The 5,917-nt window shown below is 41.6% G+C and overlaps 1 pseudogene; it reads right to left on the reverse strand.

Moving 5' to 3' along the window:
• Positions 1 to 1,571: 1,571 nt before the first annotated feature.
• LOC704500 (mitochondrial intermediate peptidase pseudogene) lies at positions 1,572 to 3,663 on the reverse strand (annotated as a pseudogene).
• Between the last annotated feature and the right edge of the window lie 2,254 nt (positions 3,664 to 5,917).

Consider the following 5,917-nt stretch of genomic DNA (forward strand, 5'->3'; position numbering starts at 1 on the left):
TTGTTAATGATGTCTAGTTTTATTCCATTTTGGTCAGATAAAATACTTGATATAATTTTTATTTTTAAAAATATTTTGGGGGCTTATTTCATGTTTTTATATATGGTCAATCCTGAGCAATGTTCCATATGCTGATGAAAAGAATATATATTCTGCAGCTGTTGGGTGAAATGTTCTCTAAATATATGCTAGGTCCATTTGTTTTATGGCATAATTTAAATTTGATGTTTCTTTGTTGATTTTTCTGTTTTGGTAATCTATCCAATGCTGAGAGTGGGGTGTTGAATTAACTCCCTGACTATTATTGTATTGCAGTCTATCTCTTTAGATAGAATATTTGATTTATATATCTGGGTACTCTGGTGTTGGGTATATATATATTTACAATTGTTACATTTTCTCTCCAAAGTGATCCCTTTATTATATAATGTCTTTGTCTGTCTCTTTACAGCTTTTGACTTAAAGTCTGTTTGTATTGCTACTCCTGTTCACTTTTGGCTTCTGTTTGCATAAAATATCTTTTCCGTCATTTCACTTTCAGTCTGTGTTTACAGTGAAGTGAATTTCTTGAAGGCAGCATATTATTGGGTCTTGTTTTTATTAATTCAGTCAGTCAGTCAGTCTATATATTTTAAATGAGGAATTTAATCCATTTACTTTTGAGGTTATTACTGATAGATGAGGACTTACTCCTGTTATTTATTGATGTTTTTCTGGTTGTTTTGTATATTTACACCTGGTTTGTTTTGTATCTTTGTTCTTTACTTCCTGATTGATCGTTGTTGCAGCTGGGTGGTTTTCTGTAGTGATAAGGCTTATTCTTTTCTTTTTCTCCTTTGTGTATTGGCTTTACCAGTGAGTTTTATAGTTTCTCATGTTTTCATCATGGTGGTTACCATTTTTTCACTTCCAGATGTAAGACTCCCTTGGGCATTTCTTGTAAGGCTGGTCTAGTGGTAAATTTCCTTAATTTTTGTTTATCTGTGAAAGATTTTATTTCTCCTTCACTTCTAAAGTATAACTTTGCTGGGTTTAATATTCTTGGCTGACAGATTTTTTTTTTTCCCCAGAACTTTGATTCTATCATCCTGTTCTTTGCTGGCCTGTAATGTTTTGCTGGAAGTTCACTGTTAATCTAATGAAGATTCCTTTATGTATGACTTAATGCTTTTCTACTGCTGTTTTTAAAATTAATTGTCTTTGACTTTTGACAATTTGACTACAACATGCTTCAGAGAGGACCTGCTTGGGTTAAATCTAATTGGTATTCTTTGAGCTTTCTGGATCTGGATGACCATCTGTCTCCCAAGACTTGAGAAGTTTTCTGCTGTGATTTTATTAAACATGTTTTCCTCTCCTTTGCCCTTCTCTTCTCCTTGTAGAGCACCCATAATATGAATATTTATTCACTTAATGGTGTCTCATACATCTGTAGGCTTTCTTCATTTCTATGTAATTAGAACAAATGATTTATCTCAAGTTCTATGAGTTTAAAGTTTTTCAGAAGTTATTACAGAAGTCAACACTGAAATCAGAAACAAACTTTCACACCTGTAGCATTTATAACAAAGTCAATATCTACATGACCTTAATTTAAGAGATTTAGGGTGTTTCCATGATTCAGAATCCATGACTAAAGTTTCAAAGTCCTGATCCAAGTAAGAAACAAGGGCACTTACAAAGTAATCAATAGAAGGGCACTTCTGAAGCATACCTTCAACCATGAGCATGGGCTCCTTGCCTCCACTGTGTGCCAGCATCTCCCTGCAATAGCACTCCCTGGTGGCCCTGTTAAAAGAATTTTGTAGAAAACATTCCTTCCAAACCATGGAAGTAACTGCCCTAGACATGAGGTAAGAGCAGTATTTGGCACCATAGCCCACGAGGTAGCTGATCCGCAGCTTCCAGGCAGTATTTGGAACATATGGTAAGCCATAGAATGTCTCTTGTGTTTCCTTGAGAATGTCTGTGGTTAGACTCTTCAAGGGATGCTTTCCCTGGTAGATTTGATCCAGAGTGGCATAAAAGACCTGAAGTTTCATATTGGCTGCAGCACAAACCTTTTTAGATTCACAAAGCTGAGACACCATATTTTTTTGGCAGTAGCCCATTCTAATTATGTCTGGCAAACTGGTTGCTCAATAATCATTTGTAAAGTACTCCATTAGAATAGAAGGAACCTCTGCAAAATCAGTGGGACAGCCTGGTTCTGGTGACATGTTGGTAACAAGTACATCCTAGCATTCAATGCATAGCATGTCCCATTTCATGGACAAGATTTTCCCTCATTCCAGAAGTTAGCCAAGTTGGTGAACTCCTTGAGGAATGGGGAAAATTCAGCATAAGAACTATGACTGGGAGTTAATAGTCTCTGTCTTCCTTTAATCTGCATCCATGGATTGTAAAATGGCAATCCTGATGTGGTTTGTCTGCTTGCTGAAGAAAATCAAAGTTAAATGCACCCCAACAATCCTTCAGATTCATGAATGACAGCCAGTTTTTGGACATCTTCACACATACCTCTCCTTTTGCAGGCTATTCTGCATATAAGGAAATCTCCAACAGTTTGTTAAGCCAAATATTCAGGCCTTCCATGCATGCTCCAAGGGAGAAAAACAGGCAATGTAAGCCAGGCTCAATATTATACCTGTGTTCATGAATCACATCACTGTGATAGCAGGGGTCCCAAGGCATTACTTTGTAATTTTGAGAATTCTGTTTCATTTTCATCCCTCATATCATCTCAAAATCTTTTAGAGTTCTTTCAGAAAGTTGGTCAGAGAATTTCTCAAGGAACTGGACTACAGTCTCTGAATTTTTAACTATTGTTCCTTGGAGAGCCCTGTGGGAATACACAGAATACCTACCAACTTTTCCAGAAGATCTCTGTTGCTGAGCAATTCTTCTAAACATTTTAATTGACCAGTATTGGGATAAAGAAAAATTTTGTAAGCAGCTTCTCACACCAAGTCACCTCATGCTTCTGCATGGAGACCACCAATTATGATACGATCCCCATCAGATAAAAGTTATGGCGAATGTGTTCTGGTAAGAGATGCTTCTCGGTCTTGTTGGGAAAGTTGTTTGCCATAAGATGTGGACTACTCAAATCCAAGATTTTAACATTGAGGTCTACTGCTCTTTTACACTTTTCTTTGTCTAGATGGATTCCACTAATTTCAAAATCAAACATAAACAGTTCAGCCACTTGCCTGGTTTCTGGATCAAGGGAATCCATGATTTTTTTTTTTTTTAATCAGACAGTAATTTTTGCAAACTTTGACATAATTCCATATTTGTGTTCAACCAAGTCAGCCACTCTGTACAAGGAATCTGAGAGCTCATCAAACATGCACACAATCTGGGGTCCAGGTGGGGTGGAACATGCATGTTCCACAAGCAATTCTATCTTCCTCAAGGCTTTTTATTGTGCAATATGAAATCTTTCCGCAGCGCTGAGCTCAGGACATCCAAAAAGACCCTAGTGCTCACTAAACAGGTCCAAGCATAGTCCTGCAGCTTGACATTGAAGGTGGAGTCCACCAGGGACCAGCTGGTGCTGACCCTTCCACATGGGTCTCGGCTCTGAGGCTGCCCCTGCCTACCCACCCTGGCCACAGGGCTGCTACTCCAGCTCTGAAGCGGCCTAGCCTTTGGGCACATAGTGTTTGTGGAGTAGCCCCATGCCCAGCTGCAAGACCCTTGCCCCAGTGCTGCAGCTCCAGCCAGGAGTGCACGCTTTGCACTTCTGGGCTTTCTTCATTTTTAAAAAGCTCTTTTCTTCTTTCTTTTCTTTCTTTCTTTACTTCTTTCTTTTGTTCACCTGTGATATTTCAAAATACCTGTCTTCAAGTTCAGAAATTATTTCTTCCGCTTGGTCTAGTTTGTTGTTGAAGCTCTCGATTGTATTTTGTCATTTCATTCATTGAATTCTTCAGCTCTAGGATTTCCGTTTGGCTCTTTTTTAAATGATATCTCTCTCTGTTGGATTTCTCATTCAAATAATTACTTTCCTGATTTCATTGAATTGTCTATCTGTATTCTCTTATATCTCACTGAGTTTCCTTAATATTATTATTTAGAATTCTTTTTCTGGCATTTGACAGATTTCCTTATGATTGGGGACTATTACTGGAGACATTTTTTCCCTTTAGAGGTGTCATGTTTCCTTTCTTTTTCATGTTCAACATGTTCCGTTCCTACATTGATTTCTATGTATCTGGTAGAAAAGTTGCCTCTTCCAATTTTATTAAGTAGGTTTCATAGGGAAAGGCTTATTTGTATGAATGGGCCTTGGAGTGTTGTTGGCCTTGGTTCCCCGTGGACACTCTAGTGTAGTCTCCATGTAGTTGTGTTTTTGTTTTTTTTTTTCCAGCTGTAATCCACACTAGTAACATTTATGAGTGTCTCAGTGGCCTAGGCTAAGATTTTGATGGTAGTGGTGTGGCTATGATGGGAGTGGGTTCTCCAGGCTGTTTCTTAGGTCATGGGAGTGTGTGTGCACATGGTGGTTCAGTCACCTTGGGGTCTGGCTCACTGGCATTGGGGTCATGGGGTTGTTACTGTGGCTGAGAGCATGGGCACACATTTGCTTGGCTGGCCTTGTGGCATGCCTCCCAGGAGTAGATTTGTGGGATTGTTTCTCAGGCCCAGAATGTAGGCACATAGCTGGTCAGCTGGCTTGGGAGTATATCTGTCTACCAGGGACAACCCACAGTATTGTTTTCAGGCCTGAGACATGGGTGCAAGGCTGCTCAGATGGCCTAAGGGTGTGTCTGCTCTGGGGAAGGGGGACCTACCGGAGTGTTTCTCAATTTTGGGACACAGGTGTTAGGTAGCTCAGCTAGCTCAGGGTAGCCTTTTGGGACTGTTTCTCAGGTCTGGGTCATGGGCTCAAAGCTGCTTGGTTGGCCTAGGGGTGTGCCCACCAGAAGCCAGACTGTTGGACTGTGTCTCAGATCTTGATTGCAGGTGCAGGGCCATTGGGCAGGCTAGGGGCATGTCTGCTGGGGAGTGGGAGGACACTACAGGGACAGGGCTATTTTTCAGGTCCTGAGCAGAAGTGCGTAGTTGCTCCACCAGCCTGATGTGTGTATTAGCTGTTCAGAGGCTTGGATGCCTCTCCTACTTTGAAGGGGGCATGCAGTGGTTGGACTGGCTCAAGGTTGAGTTCACCCTGTGTAGGACTGCCAGACTGTTCATTCAGCTGGAAGTGTGGCGGCAGGGATGGGTGGGTTACCTTGCTGTGCAAGACCTGAGTCACAGCCTACCCTGGGCCTGAGTTTTGTGCAGATGGAGTTGTGACATTTAGCCACCTGTGTAGGCTTGGTGAACTTAAGATGAAGCCCCAGTATTGGAGAGGAACTGTGGCTACTGGCCATCAGAACAAGGTGTACTACAGAGGCGGCTCTGTTCTCATGATGCTGTGCAGCACCGGCTTGTCTTGCAGAGGGCGAGTGGTGCGTGGGAAGTACACACGTCATGCCCCTAAACTGGGGCAATGCAGCTGCATGAATTCCTGGCAGTTCTCCAAACTGGGCTCAGGGCTTGCAAGAAGCATGTGATTCTCCTGTAGTAAGAACTGTGGGTGTTTGTGGTGGCAATGGCAACTGGTGGGGATCTTTTGCCTACCTTTTCCCCTGAAATGGGAAGTTCCTCCTAACTCTAGGCAGACTGAATCTGAGCAGGGGAGGTGGTTGCAGACACTGGGTACCTCCATGCCGTCCTCCTGGATTTCTGATGAATCACCACAGGTGCATCTCCACTCCCTCGCTGAACACCAGCACTCTCCCTTCAACATCCCAGTAAAATCTTAGCTGTTTATTCGTTGCCTTGGTCCTTTCTTGTGGGAGGCATGAGTATCAAGCATCTCTAGTCAGCCATTTTGATGAAGTCACTTCTTTACTTGTACATAAAA

Source organism: Macaca mulatta, chromosome 3 (assembly GCF_049350105.2).
Source record: "Macaca mulatta isolate MMU2019108-1 chromosome 3, T2T-MMU8v2.0, whole genome shotgun sequence".
NCBI classification, from domain to species: Eukaryota; Metazoa; Chordata; class Mammalia; order Primates; family Cercopithecidae; genus Macaca; species Macaca mulatta.